Consider the following 18,896-nt stretch of genomic DNA (forward strand, 5'->3'; position numbering starts at 1 on the left):
GGCTTAAGGAGATTTAATCATCATCTTTTTCTCTGAACTGCAGATGGAGAGTGGGCTGTCATGGCATTCAAAGGGAGATATTTGGCAGGTTTGCCCAATGCTGGAGGAAAAGCAGAAAAGAAAGATTATCTTCTGGCACTTTGTCTTGCAGGAATCACAGATTTCAGAGCCTGCAGGGCTTTTAGAGATCACTAACTGGACATGGAACAACAGATTGGTTCCAAACAGGAAAAGGAGTACGTCAGGGCTGTATATTGTCACCCTGCTTATTTAACTTCTCTGCAGAGTACATCATGAGAAACGCTGGGCTGGAAGAAGCACAAGCTGGAATCAAGATTGCCAGGAGAAATATCAATAACCTCAAATATGCAGATGACACCACCCTTATGGCAGAAAGTGAAGAAGAACTAAAGAGCCTCTTGATGAAAGTGAAAGAGGAGGGTGAACAAGTTGGCTTAAAGCTCAACATTCAGAAAATGAAGATCATGGCATCTGGTCCCATCGCTTCATGGGAAATAGATGGGCAAACAGTGAAACAGTGTCAGACTTTATTTTTGGGGGCTCCAAAATCACTGCAGATGGTGACTGCAGCCATGAAATTAAAAGATGCTTACTCCTTGGAAGAAAAGTTATGACCAACCTAGACAGCATGTTGAAAAGCAGAGACATTACTTTGCCAACAAAGGTCCATCTAGTCAAGGCTATGGTTTTTCCAGTGGTCACGTATGGATGTGAGAGTTGGACTGTGAAGAAAGCTGAGTGCTGAATTGATGCTTTTGAACTGTGGTGTTGGAGAAGACTCTTGAGAGTCCCTTGGACTGCAAGGAGATCCAACCAGTCCATTCTGAAGGAGATCAGCCCTGGGATTTCTTTGGAAGGAATGATGCTAAAGCTGAAACTCCAGTACTTTGGCCACCTCATGCAAAGAGCTGACTCATTGGAAAAGACTTTGATGCTGGGAGGGATTGGAGGCAGGAGGAAAAGGGGACCACAGAGGATGAGATGGCTGGATGGCATCACTGACTTGATGGACATGAGTATGAGTGAACTCTGGGAGTTGGTGATGGACAGGGAGGCCTGGCATGCTGCGATTCATGGGGTTGCAATGCTTCGGACACGACTGAGCGACTGAACTGAATCTACTACTCCTCCCTTCTACTCCAGGATTCCAATTGACTGATGGGCAATTAATAGTCTAAGAGACTGAAATTAGATTCCTGATCAGCACAGTCCAATAAAAATATAATGCAAACCATGTGATTTAATGCATTTTTTCTTAGCAGTCACATTGAAAATGTAACAATTAACAGGTGAAAACGACTTCAATACATGTTTTATTTAACCTAGATAGGTCCCAATATTATCATATGTAATCAACATAATGAGATATTTAAGTTTTTTTATCCATACTAAATCTTTGAAATAGGATGTGCATTTTCCCTTATATACCAATTTGGATGTCAAATTTTCAACAGTTCAAATAGAATATAGTCCTGTCAAAACTATATAGCTATGATTAATGGACAAATATTATATACCACTTTAGTACGCCAACTTAAGTTATGAAGAAAAATTAAATATTCTGTTTCTTAGGTGCCTAATTCTAGTGCTCAGCAGCCACATGCAGTGGCTATTGTACTAGACAGTGCAGTTCTAGGTAATTCTCCTTTTCAATTATAGAATCAAGGCATGATATTTGTAGCCCTGTAACAGTCCATGGGCGGTGGCCGGCGCACTAAGCGCGGCCGAGAGCGACCCCACGTCCGAGGTCAGGGGCGGCGGCCAGAAGAGCTACCCCGTGTCCGAGGCCAGGGACGGTGGCCGGGAGGAGCCACCCTGCATCCGAGGTTGGGGCGACGGCTGAGAGGAGCCACCCTGCGTCTGAGGCCAGGCGCGGGGCCCAAGGCCAGGGCAGCGACTGGGAGGAGCAGCCCCACGCCCAAGACCAGGGGCAGCGGCCGGAAAGAGCAACCCCACATCCAAGGAGTGGTGGCTGTGCGGGTGCAGGAAGGCCTAGAGGAGGTATCCCACATTGACGGTCAGGAAGGGCGGTGGGAGGAGATACCCCTCATCCAAGGTAAGGAGCAGCAGCTGTGCTTTGCTGGAGCAGCCGTGAAGAGATACCCCACGCCCAAGGTAAGAGAAACCCAAGTAAGGTGGTAGGTGTTGCAAGAGGGCATCAGAGGGCAGACACACTGAAACCATACTCACAGAAATCTAATCAGTCATATCACACTAGGACCACAGCCTTGTCTAACTCAATGAAACTAAGCCATGCCCGTGGGGCAACCCAAGATGGGTGGGTCATGGTGGAGAGGTCTAACAGAATGTGGTCCACTGGAGAAGGGAATGGCAAACCACTCCAGTATTCTTGCCTTGAGAACCCCATGAACAGTATGAAATGGCAAAATGATAGGATACTGAAAGAGGAACTCCCCAGGTCAGTAGGTGCCCAATATGCTACTGGAGGTCAGTGGAGAAATAACTCCAGAAAAGATGAAGGCATGGAGCCGAAGAAAAAACGATACCCAGCTGTGGATGTGACTGGTGATAGAAGCAAGGTCCGATGCTGTAAAGAGCAATATTGCATAGGAACCTGGAATGTCAGGACCATGAATCAAGGCAAATTGGAAGTGGTCAAACAGGAGATGGCAAGAGTGAACATCAACATTCTAGGAATCAGTGAACTAAAATGGACTGGAATGGGTGAATTTAACTCAGATGACCATTATATCTACTACTGCAGGCAGGAATCCCTCAGAAGAAATGGAGTAGCCATCATGGTCAACAAAAAAGTCCATAATGCAGTACTTGGATGCAATCTCAAAACGACAGAATGATCTCTGTTTGTTTCCAAGACAAACCATTCAATATCACAGTAATCCAAGTCTATGCCCCAACCAGTAATGCTGAAGAAGCTGAAGTTGAACGGTTCTGTGAAGACCTACAAGACCTTTTAGAACTAACACCCAAAAAAGATGTCCTTTTCATTATAGGGGACTGGAATGCAAAAGTAGGAAGTCAAGAAACATCTGGAGTAACAGGCAAATTTGGCCTTGGAATACGGAATGAAGCAGGGCAAAGTCTAATAGAATTTTGCCAAGAAAATGCACTGGTCATAGCAAACACCCTCTTCCAACAACACAAGAGAAGACTCCAAATCAAATCCCTTATGATTATACAGTGGAAGTGAGAAATAGATTTAAGGGCCTAGATCTGATAGATAGAGTGCCTGATGAACTATGGAATGAGGTTCGTGACATTGTACAGGAGACAGGGATCAAGACCATCCCCAAGGAAAAGAAATGCAAAAAAGCAAAATGGCTGTCTGGGGAGGCCTTACAAATAGCTGTGAAAAGAAGAGAAGTGAAAAGCAAAGGAGAAAAGGACAGATATAAGCATCTGAATGCAGAGTTCCAAAGAATAGCAAGAAGAGATAAGAAAGCCTTCTTCAGTGATCAATGCAAAGAAATAGAGGAAAAGAACAGAATGGGAAAGACTAGAGATCTCTTCAAGAAAATTAGAGATACCAAGGGAACACTTCATGCAAAGACGGGCTCGATAAACGACAGAAATGGTACAGACCTAACAGAGGCAGACCAGTCCATTCTGAAGGAGATCAGCCCTGGGATTTCTTTGGAAGGAATGATGCTAAAGCTGAAACTCCAGTACTTTGGCCACCTCATGCAGAGTTGACTCACTGGAAAAGACTTTGATGCTGGGAGCATATTCAAAAGCAGAGACATTACTTTGCCAACTAAGGTCTGTCTAGTCAAGTCTATTGTTTTCCAGTGGTCATGCATGGATGTGAGAGTTGGACTGTGAAGAAGGCTGAGCACTGAAGAATTGATGCTTTTGAACTGTGGTGTTGGAGAAGACTCTTGAGAGTCCTTTGGACTGCAAGGAGATCCAATCAGTCCATTCTGAAGGAGATCAGCCCTGGGATTTCTTTGGAAGGAATGATGCTAAAGCTGAAACTCCAATACTTTGGCCACCTCATGCAAAGAGTTGACTCATTGGAAAAGACTTTGATGCTGGTAGTTTGAGCATTCTTTAGCATTGCCTTTCTTTGGGATTGGAATGAAAACTGATCTTTTCCAGCCTTGTGGCCACTGCTGAGATTTCCATAGTTTCTGGCATTTTGAGTGCAGCACTTTCACAGCATCATCTTTCTGGATTTGAAATAGTTCTACTGGAATTCCATCACCTCCACTAGCTTTGTTTGTAGTGATAATTCCGAAGACCTACTTGACTTCACATTCCAGGATGTCTGGCTCTAGGTGAGTGAACACACTGTCGTGATTATCTGGTTCGTGAAGATCTTTTTGTACAGTTCTTCTGTGTATTCTTGCCACCTCTTCTTAATATCTTCTGCTTCTGGTGATAGAAGCAAGCTTCAATGCTGTGAAGAGCAATATTGCAAAGGGAACCTGGAATGTTAGGTCCATGAATCAAGGCAAATTGGAAGTGGTCAAACAGGAGACAGCAAGAGTGGATATCGTCATTTTAGGAATCAGCGAACTAAAATGGACTGGAATGGGTGAATTTAACTCAGATGACCATTGTATCTACTACTGTGGGCAAGAATCCCTTAGAAAAAATGGGGGTAGCCATCATAGTCAACAAAAGAGTCTAAAATGCAGTACTTGGATGCAATCTCAAAATGACAGAATGAGCTCTGTTCATTTCCAAGGCAAAGCATTCAATATCATAATAATCCAAGTCTATGCCCTGACCAGTAATGCTGAAGAAGCTGAATTTTTACGGTTCTATGAAGACCTGCAAGAATTTTTAGAACTCACACCGAATAAAGACGTCCTTTTCATTATAGGGGACTGGAATGAAAAAGTAGAAAGTCAAGAAACACCTGCGAAATTTGGCTTTGGAGTACAGAATGAAGCAGGGCAAAGGCTAATAGAATTCTGCTAAGAGAATGCACTGTCATAGCAAACATCCTCTTCCAACAACACAAGAGAAGATTCTACACATGGACATCACCAGATGGTTAACACCGAAATCAGTTTGATTATATTCTTTGCAGCCAAAGATGGAGAAGCTCTAAACAGTCAGCGAAAACAAGACCCAGAGCTGACTGTGGCTCAGATCATGAACTCATTATTGCCAAATTCAGACTTAAATTGAAGAAAGTAGGGAAAACCACTAGACCATTCAGGTGTGACCTAAATCAAATCCCTTATGATTCTACAGTGGAAGTGTAAATAGAGTTAAGGGACTAGATCTGACAGACAGAGTGCCTGAGGAACTATGGAATGAGGTTCGTGACATTGTACAGGAGACAGGGATCAAGACCACCCAAGAAAAAGAAATGCAAAAAAGCAAAATGGCTGTCTGAGGAGGCATTACAAATAGCTGTGAAAAGAAGAGAAGTGAAAAGCAAAGGAGAAAAGGAAAGATGTACCTATTTGAATGCCGAGTTCCAAAGAACAGCAAGGAGAGATAAGAAAGCCTTCCTCTGTGATAAGTGCAAAGGAATAGAGGAAAACAGAATAGGAAAGATTAGATATCTCCTCAAGAAAATTAGAGATACTGCAGAAACATTTCATGCAAAGATGAGCTATAGGGTCTAAAGGAGTCCTATTTTCCTCAGCTCTTCCTTTGAGGTGGGGGGATGCTAAGACAGCAAGCATTTCTAATCTTACAGCACTGTCCAGCAGAATGTTCTGTGATGATAAAAATATTCTATATCTGTACTGAACAATGGGCTTCTCTGATAGCTTTACTGGTAAAGAATCCACCTGTAATGCAGCAGCAGCAGCAAAAGACACAAGTTTGATCCCTGGGTTAGGAAGATGCCCTGAAGGAGGAAGTGGAAACCCACTCCAGTATTCTTGCCTGGAAAATCCCTTGGACAGAGGAGCTTGGGGTCGCAGAGAGTCGGATATAACTGAGTGACTGAAAACCCACGTTTGTACTGAACAATATAGGCTTGAAATGTGACTGATGCAAATAAGAAAATAAGTTTTAAATTCTATTCAGTTTTAATTACCTTGCATTTAAATTCATACAGCCTCATGTGGTTCTCTCACACACCTCTCTTACAAATAAGCATGGAGCTCAGTGACTGCAGGGACTGTTGACTTGAATCCAGAATGAGCTTAGGGTTAAGGTGGAGGTAGAATCTGATAGGTGACAATCTTGTCTTCTCCATGCCTGTTCTCTCAGGACAGAGAGGAGACAGATTCACTGAACTGCTGTGTGCTCTAAGCCCAAGATTAGGGTAACTCAAACAACCTATAGCCTACTGTCAACTCATGACCCAGGACTTACTCTTCCAGGACGGACGTAAAACCATGAATTCTGACAAGGAGGCCATGAGACACAATAATCATATTTTGCAATTAATAATGGCAAGGGCTTTGCCTCCTGATTATTTATTACCTACAGTCAATTAAATTTTTTTTAATGGTGGAGGTTATCTGGCTGTGCTTATGGTGACCTTTTTGGGTTGCTAATTCTCTTTCTTTGGAAAACCCTTTCTGGAACTGATAAATGTCTCTACTTTTGTCCTGGACCCTTTCTCTCTCCACAGTTCTTGAGCAAATTACTATGATTTCCTTGACTTTGAAAATACAGATGTTTTCCATAATGACACAGAGAAAAAGGAAATGACTGGGTTTCAAGATACAAGGTGATAAAAACCTTAGTGTCATGACTCTTACTACATAAAATGAGAGTGGATAAGAAGAAAAGTGACTTGTATTTTTTGTTTGGGTCATTACACCTTACACCTTACTTAAACCAACTCAAACCCACTCAAACCCAATGTTTCCTGGGACATGAAGCATCTTTGATCACGTGACTGAAGAGCGATCTGTGGAGCTGGGATGTGGCTCCTGCTGAAATTTACCTGGCAAAGCAGAGGGACAGCACAGCTCCATGAGACCACTGGGTGTTATGCAAACACGCTTTGTAATTTTGGTGCACCAGAAGAGTAAGTGTGATCTTAAAAGAACTCCATGTGCTAAATGTGATCCCCAACTGCTTACTTTTCCACAGAAAGGGAGAACTTGGTATGTAGCTGCAAATGCTAGAAGGTATATGATGACCATGCCATTTTCATTTGTAAGTGGAACCAAAAAACAACATATTATGCACAGAGGGTATCACATAAACTGGTAAACTGGCCACAAAGAATTCTGACTTTAATGAAAGGAAAATGGTATAAAGCTGTTGTTTTCAGTATGTCTGCCTGAAACCTTCCTGAACAATATTCTCTTTCTACCTCATCCATCTAACCCTTTAATTGGCAGACAGTAAAGTCTGATGGGAAAATAATGGTCTCTTAAATACCTGAGAATGAAAAGTAAATTAACTTAGCACAGTGTAAAAGGCAAGTAATTACATAATGTCAATCCTGTTTTATACTGTTTAGTCTTAAACAGCATATAAAGAAAGGGCATGTTTAGAAGAGAGAAAATAAAACTACCTATTTAGATGATGTATGCCCTGCTTATTTTGAGCAATGAATGAGCTTCAGGACAGCTTTTTCAAATGAACTGCCTGCACCTAAAGTCTTCTCTTTCTCCAGCCTGTCCTAATTTGCCCCAACTCATGACGGGAGGAGCTTCAGTGTGAGCTAAGGATTGGTTTTTGGTTCACAGGTGTGTTTCCAAATTGGAAAACAACCTGACCACATATGGAACAGAAGAGAGTCACAGAGAACCTTGAGTTGCTGGGAGAGTGATCCACCTGGTGGTTGTCCCCAGCCTCTGGCTGTACCACAGCTAGCTTTGTGGCTTTGCATGTTTTTATTCCTAGTGCTTTGGTTTTATCAGCTACCAAAAAGGGACAGTCTCAGGGACTGGGTGTGTGGAATAATCAATGACAGCGACAGGGAAGTGTCCTCCATAAAAAGGGGCAGAGTACCTCTGGTATTGAGAAGGATGAGGGAACCTGCAAGGCTAAGTGGCACTTCAGGGATCAGTGGGCCAGTTTTCCTCACCAGATCCTCCATCTCTCCCTCCCATTCTTCCTTTCTTCTTTCCTTCCTCTCTCTCTCCCTCTTTCTCATCTTTTCTTCCTTTCCTTCCAAACGGAAGTACTGGTATTGTGTGTGTGTGTTGGTGTGTGCACATGCGTGCTTGTGTTCTTTGCAAAAACTTCATAGAAGGCAGAGATGTAAAGAAGAAAGTAAATATGCAAGTAATTCTATTTCCCAGAGGAGAAAAAACACTGTTAAATATTTAGTGTATTTTTTAAGAATTTTTCCTGATATAGTCCCAGTTCTGTTTCTCTCCCTTTCTCTCTCTAGTATATGGGTGCAATAACACGATATAATATACATATTTGTACTAAATACACCAAATCAATATACTACTATATGTTGATTGTATTTATAATTTCCATGATACTTTACAAACTGATATTCCAATTTTTTGGTGAGAATTAATTGTTGCAAAACAATTGTTAAACAAAATATTGTTTAACTAAAGCAGCTTTTTTTCCCCCCCCAGATACCCCTATTTCTGAATATTCTTAAGGAGTGGACAAACAAGGGCCATGATTCTTCTGTTTGCAGCTTATTGGAGGCTTAATTGAAATAATGCTCAAGATCTTAGAAACAGGGGTTGAAATATGAGTATGCTGACAGCTCTGTGTCCTCAGATGTGATGGGAAATGCTGTGTGATATTCACGAATGTACAGCTTGTACAAATGTCTGATTCATGTAAAAGGCAGATAGTGGAAATTAGGGTCCATCAGAAGCAGTGTTCCTTATTGCAATTTGTTAATATTATCCCAGGTAAGTTTGATCCTTTTGAAAACATATGAAAGCTGCCCATATCCAGAATTTTATAGCTTGAGCCTTTGCAAATTCCTCTCAAATGCTTGGCTGCTCTTTCAAGCACCATGATTTTTCTACCAGAGCCTCTCTGCATGGAGAGCTTCCTACAATATGTTACATAATTTTCATTCTTTTTCTGGCTATGCCAGGTGGCTTGCAGTATCTTAGTTTCCTGACTAGAGATTGAACCCTGGACCCCCAGTAATGAAAGTGTGAAGTCTGAGTCCTGACCACTGGACAGCCAGGGAATTTCTTTCATTTTTTTTTTTCAAATTGTATTGGGAATATGATGTAACTTTCTGTGAAGACTGACTCCCTTTTAAGGATCAGTTGCACTGGTGTAGCATTTCAAGGCCCAGGTCTTGTGAGGTGCATGGAAATGTTATCGCTACCAAAAAAAAAAAAAAAAAAACAACTCCAGAGAGCTGAGCCTTTTGAGCTCCTGTGTCTTCTATTTATAGATCTCTGGTCCTCTATTTATGGACAACCTATTGCTCTTCTGGCTGGATCAGTGCAATTTCCTGTAGCAACAGCATTGACTGCCCTGTCCCTTTACGCTTTCCATGGAGGACTTGGAAACCAGATAACCAAGCTTGCTAGAATCGTGTGTTGCTGTTGTTGTTCGCAAAGTCGTATCCAACTCTTTGCGACCCCATGGACTGCAGCATATCATGCTCTTCTGTTCTCCACTATCTTCCAGAGTTTGCTCAAATTCATGTGTGTACAGAATTGTATGTACAGTAGAATAAAACAGATAAATAAACCTAGGTTCAGAATTAGGCCTACTCTGATTCTACATGGAAGAATTATGAGCTTTACTGATGAACTTGGTCACCAATTTTGACTATTTGGAAGTTCTTTTTTTTAATTAAAAAATTGAGTCATAGTTATGGTACCTAATATATTCAATCAATAAATACATTTTGAGTTGAATTAAGCTAAATTTCTGATGCATATCAGGAGAAATGACATTGCCAGATAGTTGAGTTATGGATGAATGAAGGGCTATACTTGGTCACTGTAAGAAGCTGGGCAGACCTCTGAAGGGGTAGAAATCTGGTGTGACTATCGTCAGTTCAAGAATCAGTCTGTAGACACATACAAAACTTTCCTAAGTTTCGGCAAGCTCCTCACAGACTTGTCACTAAAGCATCCCTCAGCTTCCTCTCTCTCTTCACCCCTGAATTGTGGATTTTGAACAGGCTCACCAGTGCCTCCTGTCATCATTTTATAGGTTTTGAGACATAGTCCTGACTATTACTATACACCTGTCGTCTGGTTTCTCCAATTACAAACAGGTAGTATCTGCATTCCTCCTTGAAATCCTCCACTTTCACGGCTCTTAAGTCACCTGTTCCTAGAGAATTTGTCCAATGAGTAGTGAACTATGACTGTTTTCTCGACACCCTTGGCTGTTTCTTACTCTCCAGTTCTACAAATTCTACTGTAAAGTCACAGGGATTCTCCAAAGACCCTGTGGTTGGAGGTGGCCAGTGTGAGTGACCTCCTAGGACACTACTTCCTAAGCTTTGATGTTCACACAAATCACTTTATAAAATACAGATTCTGGTTCAGTAGGTCTGGGGTGGGGCTTGAGAATCTTGAATAAATTTTTCTACTTGAGGTACTATGCTCTCTCTAGCAATAAAAGGAACCCTTGTCTTACTATTCCTAAAGTGTTGTGTTTCTTTTTATTTTCCAGGAATGTAGGAACACTGAAGCAGGAGATGGAAGGCTCCAGAGAAAGTGAGTGTAGATGGTTATGGTCACTTCCTAACTATCAAAATCTGGGCCATTGTAGATAGTCACCCTCTTCCTATTTTGCAAAACCAAACAGAAAGCAAACCTAAAAAATGATACAATGTCAAATGAAAAAAAAAATGACCATCATCTCTCTCTCTCTATCTCTCTTTCACACACATACCCCTGTCTAAGCATTAGAAATGATGAGAAACATATTTGGTTAAATACAGGAGTTAAGGTCTCTTCTACATTAATAAATGAAATGTATTTTATCTACTGGAATCTTGTGATGTAGACCATTTAATGTGAATACATTTGACATCCAGCTGTCAGTGAATTTAGGTAAATCCGGCTTTGAGAAAAACATGCTTTATGTGAAAAACAATTTAAAATTCCATAAGAACATCTCTCTCTATCCTTTTTTTCTTTTATCTCAATCATAACACTTTTGGAAAGTAAGATGAATAATCAGACTAGTCATCAGGACTTTATGATCTAAGTCCACTTGGTATAGTATCTGCTATCCGCATTAAATTTAGAATGCTTACAGCTTGGTTTTATGTTTTTGTCATAAATCTAACGTTTCCCTTTTTTTGTACCTAGAGTGTGTGCAAGGTTTGTGTTCTCCCACAACATCTTTTAAAGCAAAGGGACTTATCTTAAAAAGAGAATTAATGAGAAGAGCATGATGTTTTCCCTGTTCAGTAGACGTTGACACACAATGGAAAGCCATTCATTCGCATGCTTAGAGTATCATGGTCCCAACTGAAGAACGGAATGTTTGTTTAAAGGCCTTATTGGGATAGTTGAATTTTAGAAGTCCAGCCTCCATTGAAGTTCATTTTACAAGAGCTGAATTTTACAAGAGCTAGAAATTTCAGTGCTTTCTAGTGTTTGGTGGAAGGTGCCTTCATTGTTTCCTTCTTTCACTGCCATTCAGTTGGCGCTGGGATTTCTTTTAAAATACCCAAATCATGCAGAATAGGAAGCTTTCTAAAGTGAAATTACAGTTAACTCCTGAAGAGCAATACTGTACTCTCCAAAACACCCTTTGGTATCTAGTGAGGGACAGAATACATAGATGGATGGGCCAGAGGTCTCACTCACATGACAGCAAACCGTGGACTGAGCTTACTGTGTGCAAATCTGTATGACTAGCATTTACAGGTGAGATTATGGAGACTAAGAAAATTTTCCAGAGTCACATAACAGGTAAGTGGTAGAATCAGGAATTGAGCGAAGATCTAGCTGAGGTTCAAGTGTCACAGTTATTAGACTAAAAGCAAATACTGTTATATATAACTGATAAAATATTTTATATTCCAGTTTAGAAGGACTTGTGATTGATCCAAAAGTAATCAGTCTATCAACAAGCATATTTGTTTTTTTAAAAAATTTAAATTCTGAGCTCAGATCAAGTATAGAAAGCTTCATAGCTATAAAGGCCAGTAGTAAAACATTTTCATTATTGCTCAGAACTGATCAGCCTTTCTTACACCCCCACCCACAGCTCACTGAGGTAGGTAATATTCATGTTACAGATGAGGAAACTGAGGCACAGAAAGAATAAGTAACTTGCCCAAAGTCACATAGATAATAAGTGGAGGAGGTGGAATTTGAATCTAGGCAGTCTGACACCAAAGTCTATGTTCTGAGCAATAACAGAAAGTCAATCATTGTAATGAATGAATGAGTAGCAAATGTGCAAACTGCAGAGAACAGGGAGTGCATAGTAGGAGACTCACCCTGGCCTCTGGTTAGAAAATACTTCTCTGAGGAAGATGTGATGCTTGTAGAGACGCCTACCCACCCACCCCTGCAGCAGATCCTTGAGAGAGAGAGAGAGTGGGATAGATAGGAAGACACGTGAGAAGCCCCTCTGATGCCCAGGTCCTATGGTTTCTTTCTTTCCTTTAAACTTTGGTTTAATAGACATGGAGATACAGAAGGAAAGCATGGAAAAGAAAACTAATATTTACTGAGTACTAGGCATCTTGCTAGATGCAGTCCATACAACAAATGATTTTTGATTCTAATGTCCTGTGTGATAGATCTTGATACCATTTAAAGAATGAAAAAGTCTGAAGCTCTCAAAGTGACTTGTCCAAAGTCCTAAAATATGTAGGTAACAAAATGAGGCTTTGAATCCAGTCCTTGTCTGGGCTTCACTACTGAGCTGAAGGGGACGGTATTTTGAAGAAAAATATAAGTCATGTTGAATAAGGGGACCTGTGCAGTTATGTTCCAGTAATGGAAGAAACAGTAGACACAAAAACCCAATTAAAATTAGGATCACCAGTTCATTCATGTACTACTGAAGTCCCCCACTTCCTTAATTTCACTTTTTGCCCTTCCTGTTTATTTTACAAAATTCAGTTCAGTCCAGTTCAGTCACTCAGTCATGTCCGACTGTTTGCAGCCCCAGGAACTGCAGCACGCCAGGCCTCTCTGTCCATCACCAACTCCCGGAGTTCACTCAGACTCATGTTCATCGAGTCAGTGATGCCATCCAGCCATCTCATCCTCTGTTGTCCCCTTCTCCTCCTGCCCCCAATCCCTCCCAGCATCAGAGTCTTTTCCAATGAGTTAACTCTTTGCATGAGGTGGCCAAAGTATTGGAGTTTCAGCTTTAGCATCAGTCCTTCCAATGAACACCTAGTACTGATCTCCTTTAGGATGGACTGGTTGGATCTCCTTGCAGTCCAAGGGACTCTCAAGAGTCTTCTCCAACAACACAGTTCAAAAGCATCAATTCTTCGGCACCTAGGCTTCTTCACAGTCCAACTCTCATATCCATACATGACCACTGCAAAAACCATAGCCTTGACTAGACAGACCTTTGTTGGCAAAGTAATGTCTCTGCTTTTCAATATGCTATCTAGGTTGGTCATAACTTTCCTTCCAAGGAGTAAGCGTCTTTTAATTTCATGGCTGCAGTCACCATCTGCAGTGATTTTGGAGCCCCCCAAAATAAAGTCTGACACTGTTTCCACTGTTTCCCCATCTATTTCCCATGGAGTGATGGGACCAGATGCCATGATCTTCGTTTTCTGAATGTTGAGCTTTAAGCCAACTTGTTCACCCTCCTCTTTCACTTTCTTCAAGAGGCTTTTGAGTTCCTCTTCACTTTCTGCCATAACGGTGGTGTCATCTGCATATCTGAGGTTATTGATATTTCTCCCGGCAATCTTGATTCCAGCTTGTGCTTCTTCTAGCCCAGCGTTTCTCATGACATACTCTGCATATAAGTTAAATAAGCAGGGTGACAATATACAGCCTTGACGTACTCCTTTCTTTCCTTTTTTTTTTTTTTTTTACAAATTTTTTTAAAAAATTTTACAAAATTACTAATTCCTTATACTGAGTCTGAGGACAAATGATTCCAAGGAATATTCTGACCTCAAATATTAGCAATTTTTTAAAGGGATATTTTTCAGATCTCTATAATGGAATGCTCAATGAGTCCTACCTGTGCTACTCTGTGAATGTTAATGTTGTGTTTCATTTTAGAGAAAAATTATAGTCAGAATAATTCTTTGCTAAGCAGACACATAGAGCCTTCATTTCTTTCTGAGTTCCTCGCTTAGAAAAAAAAAAATCTCATCTAATGGTCAGTGCCAAATCCAAAGGAAAACAAGAAGAAATAAGAAACGTTAACAGTGAAAGCAGGCCAGAGAAATATGCAACTGTTTTCCTCAGAGGATTAAAAGGTATCTTGCTTTGAATCACTTTGTACCCATACAACAAGGTAATACATGTACTTTAGCTGACTAAACAAGATTCCATTGATAGCTTAAAAGCTCTGAGTGTTCTTATGTAATGAATATACTATTTCATGTACTAATGGTCCCAAAAGAATGAGAAATGTTTTTTTAATCTTTCCTTCAGAAGAAAAGTTAACTGAATGATGAATTAAGAGTATAATACCCTTGTTTTAAATCAAAGAATGTCCAGCCATAATGAATGATGATCTATAATAATATTACATTATATATAATGCATTTATTAGGATTAGAAGTAAATTCATTTCCATCACTAGCTTTGGCTCATAAAAGTATTACTTCATGTGAAGATAAAAAGTGGGTATTGATTTCTTTTGAGGCAAATATCAAAATTTATTAACCTGAGTTTGCCAAGGTCAATATTTTCCTTATAGAGAAATATATCCATATGTTTATTGAGGCCCTGAATCAATTTTGTATTTTTGCACATATCGGGACCTTTTAGAGTTGTAGAATAGCAAAGTCAGGTGGAGGCTTCACCCCAGTCCCTGATTTTCCAGGTGAACAAATTGATTCTCACTGAAAGGGGGCGGGGACTTGTCCTAATTAGCTCACTCACCCCACATCACGCTGGTGAGAAAGCATGCCTGCTTAGGGCTAGTGCCATATTTTTGCCACTGTATCCTTCTGCTTTAATTAGATATTTTGAAAGTTTTCTTCTAAATCCAAAGAAACCTTATTGTAAATAAAATTCCTACAAGCAACATAGAATCCTGTAGCTCAGGAGCCCTGTGTGAAAAGGGAGAAATGATCAGAATCTTGTGACAATTTATACAGAATTATATTAGAATAGCTTTTCAAAAAAGAAGACCTAGTGATTGAACAGGTTTCTAATGCTAGCAGTAATGGCAACCAAAGTTTCACATCTCCATATACACACATTTGGGGAGGGTCTTCCACACTGACTCGAGCCTTGGTCATGTGACTTGCTTTGGCCGATGGGATAAGAGCAAATCTGATAGAAGCAGAGGCTTGACATGTGCTGGGACTTGCCCTCTGTTGCTGATTAGTAGGCTAGCCTACTGGAGGATGTCAGGCCACCTGAGGTCCCCTTGACCACCTGACTTTCCAAACACCAGACAGGTAAGGCCATCCAGGACCATCCTTTCTCAGCTGAATTCTCAGCTGACTTTGAAGATCAGCTAAACTGGCTCAGACAAAAGAACTACCCAGCTGATCCACAGAATTACAATTAATAACATATTTGTTTTTGAAAGCTCCTAAGTTTTGGGGCTTTCCTGGTGGCTCAGTGGTAAAGAATCTACCTGCCAATGCAAGAGACAAGGGTTTGATCCCTGGGTTAGGAAGATCCCCCAGGAAAGGAAATGGCCACTGACTCCAGTATTCTTCCCCGGGAAATCCCATGGACAGAGGCTCCTGGAAGGCTACTGTCCTTGGGCTTGCAAAAGATTCAGACATGACTGAGTGACTAAACAATAACAAAGTTGTTGGGGTAGTTTGTTAGGCAGTAAAGCTAACTGACATACTTGGAGATCCGTTATGATGGAGTTAAATCATATATGATCGAAAAACACAGAAAGCAACATAACACATAAGATAGGTAAGTGGCTCATTTCAAGTTCATCCAAGTAGTCTGGCAATACTTGAATCATTCAAAAAATAAAAACCAATCAAATTATTTCATTTTCAGAAGTGACAGATGTTCTCATATAATAGTAACTTTTAATATAGAATTTCATTTCTTCCCCTGGGAAGTGGTCAGGAGAGCTGATATGAGTTTTATCTGACTTGGGCATTAAAGCTCTGACCAGTGCAAACCCAAATCCTGAAACTGTCCACTCAGAGTACTATGAGTCAACTGAGGCAAAAACCTCCTTCAATAATTTTATCTTTATTAATTTATAAGTATTCCTATCTTTTATTACACCACTGATAGCTTAGATGATGCTGTTGTTAATTTTATTGATGGGGAAAGTAAAACCCAAAGGTAAACAATCTGCTGTTCAAGGTATTACCAGCTAATGTTGGTATTAAGACAACGGACACATGGGCTAGGAGTCGATGTCAGACAAGAGTTTTGATATGGAGCAGAGGATAAAGAAACAGGACAATGCATCTTCACTGACACAGGTAAGAGAGGGGTATGTTGTTAATTTTATGATTAAAGCAAAGTTAAAAATTGTGTTTAAATTGACCAATCTCCTGAGTGATGTTAGTACATATCATCAGGGGTTCTGTCACAATCTCTACTTCAAACTTAAAGTACATGGCAAAACGTAAATAAAAACCATTTGCCAGATGCAGATAGATTTCAGTTTTGCCCACGTGAAGTGGTATAACACAGAAGCAGAAATAAGTATCCCCAAAATAAAATATGAAAATGCACACATAAAGCACACAGACACACATACACATGCAATTCTATTTTTCCAGAGTCAATAGTACAAATAAAAATAAGTTAAATACACTTCTTTACAATAAAAGTTACTTTATTAGTTCTAGAATTTCATATGCCGTTGGGATCTGTGGATCATTGACACTTTGATAAATTATGGATATCTTCAGTGCTAATATCCTCTGTGGAAAAAGAGTGCTGTGTTTGTAAGGAGTGAGGAGGGATGAGAATTTTGGAGGCAGTGAAAATACTCTATATGGTATTATAGTGATGGATACATGTCACTATACATTTATTCAAACCAACACCAAGTGTGAACCCTACGGTAAACTGGGCACTTTGGGTGATTATGACGTGTCACTGTGGGTTCATCCTTGGTAAAGTATGTACCATTCTGGTGAGTGATGCTGGTAATGAGGGAGGCTATGCACGCGTGCAGGGAAGAGGGCACCAGGGAAATCGCTGTACTTTCCCTTCAATTTTACTATAAACCTAAAATTTTTCTAAAAATAATTTTTTAAAAAAGAGTGAGGTGTAGATATTTTAAAAGTCAAATGTGCACACACTTACATACAGTGATAATATGCATACACCTAAAAGAATTAGTTGAAAGCCAAATGTGAATAACTTCTAATGGGATTGGGGCGGAAGAAGTGACTGACAGGATAGTACCCATGAGGTGATTCTTCATAGTTTAGTGGTTAGGACAAACAAAGAGTTGTCTATAGCTGTCAGCTGCCCTCTGTCTAAGACAAAGTTCAGAGAAAGGAAGAGGCTTACCAAGATTACTGAATGGCAAGAGATATTCAATTTCATAACCCCCCAGTAATTTATAATTTTGCTTAAGAAAAATCCAAGAGCAGATACTTGCTTCTATTGTCTATGTTGTTGTCATCCAGTCACTCAGTCATGTCTGACTTTTTGCAGCCCCACGGACTGCAGCACGCCAGGCTTCTCTGTCCTTCACCATTTCCCAGAGCTTGCTCAAACTCATGTTCATCGAGTCGATGATGCCATGCAACCATCTCATCCTCTGTCATCCCCTTTTCCTCCTGCCTTCAAGCTCTCTATAAAATGTGGTTATTCAACCTTTGGAGAATGCCATTCACTGTTGTCTTTCATATATTCCTCCTTTGGTCTCTGATATTTTTTGAAATTAGTCTAGGGAGAGTAGTTTCCAAAATTTGGAATAAAAAGACATTGGAGTAGGAAATAGCAACCCACTCCAGAATTCTTGCCTGGAAATTCCACGGACAGAGGAACTTCATAGGCTACAGTTTCACCTGAGTCGGATATGACTGAACACACACACATACACACACACAGGTCAGGCAGGTTTTCAGATCATCTTAAGCTGTACTTTCAGAATCTGTTGATTGGGAGTAATCCCAGTTATAATACCCTAAATAAAGTATCTAAATGTATTGGGTTGGCCACAAAGTCTGCTCGAGTTTTCTATAAGACCTTATGGAAAAACCTGAATGGATTTTTTTGGCTAACCCAGTATCTGTATGAGATAATATTTATTCAGTCTTCAAGGAACACTTTGTGCATAAATAGATTGTGTGACACTTCCAAGTGTCACACAAGGGTCACCAAGGGTCTCTGGTTGGACCACCACATTAATGCTGAGATTGAAAGGGGCATGGGATCCTAGTCCACTGCAGCATTTTTTTAAAAACCTTTTTTATTCTTATTGGGGTATAGCTGAGTAACAATGTTGTGGTAGTCTCAGGTGAACAGTGAAGGGACTCAGCCACACAACTCAGCCATGTTTTATTCAACATGAAACACTTTATGTGTGGTTGTTTCATATGCAACAACCCAGCTTCACCTCTACTGATAGCCAGTTCCAGTGCCAGAAGCTTTCGTCATTTAACCAGCGATCTCACTTTGAAGGCAGCCCCCAGGCTCGCTCCACTTCTGCTTCCCTTTCGTTTAAAGCTCCATTAGCTTGAAGGTCTGTGACAATAGTCACTGAAGAGTAAACTGAAACTATTGGAGAGCATGTCTCCATTATCAATAAGCAATGACTTTAAATGGAATACAGCAATGTCTAGCTGAGTGTGTTCTTAATGCTTTCCTCTGTGATACTGAGCTGACATGAAGAACAGTAGACTCTTGAATCAATAGAAAACCTTTCCAATGCATTGAATGGCACCATGAAAGTCCCAGACAGCTCTCTTTAGAGCCTAGCACACTGTGCTTCCT

At 40.5% G+C, this 18,896-nt stretch overlaps 1 non-coding gene across 1 annotated transcript; it reads right to left on the reverse strand.

Annotated features, from left to right (window-relative positions):
• Positions 1-11,951: 11,951 nt before the first annotated feature.
• On the reverse strand, positions 11,952-12,021 carry LOC114113406 (small nucleolar RNA U2-30). The gene has a single exon (XR_003588442.2). It is a non-coding gene; the product is annotated as a small nucleolar RNA U2-30 (small nucleolar RNA).
• Positions 12,022-18,896: the final 6,875 nt, after the last annotated feature.

Source organism: Ovis aries, chromosome 2, assembly GCF_016772045.2.
Source record: "Ovis aries strain OAR_USU_Benz2616 breed Rambouillet chromosome 2, ARS-UI_Ramb_v3.0, whole genome shotgun sequence".
NCBI lineage: Eukaryota > Metazoa > Chordata > Mammalia > Artiodactyla > Bovidae > Ovis > Ovis aries.